We start from the raw sequence: 3,917 nt of genomic DNA on the forward strand, positions 1-3,917 counted from the left end.
TCTTCAAAATGAGCTTTGGTGGGAATTTTTCTGATGAAGTATGAATATTTGGTGAATTTTCAAAGTTTGGTTGACTTTTTCAGTTCATGCCCAAAATAGTAACTCTTGACTTTTGACTTCTCTGATCTTTCCTTGCATCATCATGATCAACCCTTGATCAAATGATGATTTGAGGATGTTGTTGACCAAATATCTTGAACTTTGACTGTATTTTGGCTTGAAATGACTGTTTTGCCCTTGGGAGTCGACTGTTGACCTAATCAGGATTTGAGGGACTAAATTTGCTCTGTTTGACTTGAAACTTTATATGGAGATACTTTGGGATGTTAGTGACCCTATGGAACCACCTTGAGCCATTGATTCAATGATTTTCCTCTGAATTATTCAAACCCTAGTTTAGAACTTCTGTGTGGGAGACTGTGTTTTGGAGCTTTGTCTTATGATTTGGTTTTGTGTATGAAAAATAGCACGGGCAAATTTTGGGGTATGACACATGTTAAATTAGGTTTAGTGTTTAAATCCTAATTTGTTAAGTTAGCTTATTTATTAAGTTGGCTTGTGTAATGGACCTTGTGGAAAAATCCCATTAGTTAGTATGTTAGGTTTTATTATAAATAGCATACTAGTATCTCATCATTGCTAAGCTGCAAATCCTAATTTAGGGTGAGAGAGGTTATTTGTTATTCTTGTAAACTTGTAATCTTGTTTTAAGAGAAAGTAAAAGAATAGAAGTTATAATCAATTCTTGTGTTCTTTTTATCTTCCCTAATTCCCTATTATATTTTGTTCTTAACGTCGCTTTTCACAACAGGCTTCTTACCACATGATTCCCATCCTCCCAAGCGAGGTACCCAAAAACTACTTCATCATTTTGTGTAATTATTGAGCCTTTAATCTTCAACTTGAAGCTTATTTTCTCATTCTTCTTATTGAATACCAACTTATTTGGGATAACACTTATGTTGAACCCTTTAATTGGTGTAATGTTAGCAACATAAGTTGTTTGTCCTTCAGCAACATTGTTAACTATTCTGTAAAACTGTTGTATTATTTTTGAAGAAGAATTTTCACTATCGGTAAAAGAAATAAAAGAAGGGTAGTTGAGATCCAATGAAGGTGCTCCATTCTGAATAGTTTGAAAGCCAGGTCCATGATTACCTGCTATTACAGAAACAAAAATACCTTTTTCCATGGATGCAAATGTTGCTATTACAATAGAATCTTCATAGAAGGGTACTTCCTTGGTGCCCATTGATATTGAAATAATATCGACAACGTCTGATATTGCAGCGTCAATTGCAGCCAGTACATCAGATGGTACTGCTCCACCAGATCTTGCACCTGTAGTCTTGTATATGGCTAGTCTAGATAATGAAGCTATTCCTCTTGTTGTTCCATTTGCATAACCAAATAAAAGTTGCACCATCAACTTTGCTTCCTCCTATAATTGATGAAGTGTGGGTTCCATGGCCTTGTATGTCACGTGTGTTGTTCATGACTGTTGAACTATTTTTGGGAAATCGTGCCAAGAACCCTTTGTTGAAGAATCTAGCTCCAATGAGTTTCTTGTTGCACAAATAATGAATGATTGGAATTATCAAATTTACATAATTTCCCTTTCCATTTTGAAGGTATTTCAATCATTTCATCATCTTTGAAACTTTCATTTTCTGGCCAAACACCAGTGTCAATTACACCAACAATGACATCTTTGCCATACTTAAAAGGTGGCCATGCCCCTTTGTATGGATTAAGGCCAAGGAATTGAGGTGAGTATGTGGTGTGAAGTTTCAAGGGTAAATCAGGTATTGAGAGTTTTTGAGAGATTCATGATCTTGAGGTGATAGATTTGCACTAAAATCGTTCATAACATTAGTGTATGTATAAATCATTTTAGATGGAGGAGAATTGAGATTATTGTTGATTGTAGTAACCTGAGAAAGAATGGAATGATACCAACTATGTTGATTTGAGAATACTTTTGGCATAACTGATAAATCCATGTGGATGATGTAATTATCAGACCGAGCCAATGTTAAAATAATGAAATGAAGTGTTGTAATATAGGAGAACAACAAAAGTAGACAAAAATTGGAAGCCATGATTTAAATGTGTTTTGAATGTGGACAGGGGCGGAGCCAGGACCAAAATCTAGGGGATTCCCATAATGAAAATAAAATATAGAAAAAATTTATGAAAAAATTAAGGACAAGAAATATGATAATATTACTTAAAAAAATGTACTAGTATTTCAATTACAACTCAAAAATAGAAAATATTCTAGTCTATTCGTAAATGCATTTTTCTCTTGTTTATTCCTTGGAAACACTTGATGATATCCATATCATTGATTGTATTGAACACCTCTTTCTCCACAAATGTCACTAAGCAATCATTTAGTAGTGGATTAACCATTCTACTTCTCAACTCATTCTTAACATAATTCATCCCGAGAATACTCGCTCAACACTTGCAGTGGCCACCGGTAAGGACAGTGCTGGTTTGATAAGTGTGTACGCAAACCTAAATGTCTTATGCTTATTTGTTCGAACAAGAGTCCTACAAAGTTCCAAGATGCCAGTCAAATTGGAAAAGTGATTGTTCATCTTGACACTCTCAATAGAAGTCTCCAACTCACTAGACAATTCCTTATCTGTAAGATCCTCAAAGTCATATGGGTACAATCTTGCCAATCTCACAAGTGATTTAACGTCAAATGATTCAAATGAATAACAAGCACTCAAGCAAGCAACACAATTGATCAACTCAGTATTTTCAGGTGTAAACCGATCATTCAACTCTCTCAATACCACATCTATGACATGTAAGAAGCAATCATTCTTGAAATAATAAAAATTTGTAACAAAATGAGAAAGTCATTTGGATTTCTTATCTTTCACATACCGAGACTCAATTTCAACATTACCACAAGAAGCCACAACTTGCTCATAAAGTATTTCCCATCCACCATCTCTAAATTTTTACAATTTTTTCTTGCATATTTGGAAAAGTTTCATGGCATGCATAATATCTTGATCCACCATTTGCAATGATTGTGACAAATTATTTGTCAAAGATAAAATCTCAACCATTAAGTGAAACATAAACACAAAACCCATTTGAAGGAGCAAGCTTATTTGGCTCTGGACTGAGAGTAAAAGTGTTGTTGTTTTGTTAAACCTAAAGTAACAAAGTGCAGTAACAAAAAGGGTTAAAATAGGGGAGAGTAAATTGGTAAAAAATTAAAAAAATAAAGGGTATTCCAGGGAATACCCTATACCCCTCTATATTCGCCCCTGAATGTGGATGGATACCATAACACTATGTGTGTGTATAATGAAAAGATAATAATTCGTCGATTGTCGTATTTATAAGAAAAAGTTTGTTTATTAGATTTATTGAACATTCAATGTATCTCAATAGTATATTGACCAGATACATTGGTTATTTAATGAATTTTAATTTTTTTTATATATATAGAACTAGTGAGAGTGATATTTTATTCTTAAAGCTGAAAAACAATATCATATAGAATAAATTTTTTATCTTTTATTTAGATTTCCTAGTAAAAGATGGTCTTAAATTATTAAATTTCTTTATATATAATTCATTTTATATCAATCAAAAGTTATATTTTTTTAAAACTCTCAATAACTCATTTGTCATTATAATTAAAAGTATTAAAATAAGACTTGTATAAATATAAATATGACGGTCGTTAAGGCTATGTTTGGATATTGTAAAACGAACTAAGCATAATAGAACGGAGTGGAATGAAACAGAATAGAGTAGAGCAAAATGAAATAAAGATGTTATTCTATTATTTGTGTATTTTATGATGGAATAGAGAGATTTTGTCATTCCATCCAAATCAGAGGATATAAAAAATGAAGGAAAGTGATGGAATGAGATGGATC

General features: G+C 32.6%; 1 pseudogene; it reads right to left on the reverse strand.

Moving 5' to 3' along the window:
- Nucleotides 1-802: 802 nt before the first annotated feature.
- Nucleotides 803-2,102, reverse strand: LOC131619972 (subtilisin-like protease SBT3; annotated as a pseudogene).
- Between the last annotated feature and the right edge of the window lie 1,815 nt (nt 2,103-3,917).

Source organism: Vicia villosa, linkage group LG7 (assembly GCF_029867415.1).
Source record: "Vicia villosa cultivar HV-30 ecotype Madison, WI linkage group LG7, Vvil1.0, whole genome shotgun sequence".
NCBI lineage: Eukaryota > Viridiplantae > Streptophyta > Magnoliopsida > Fabales > Fabaceae > Vicia > Vicia villosa.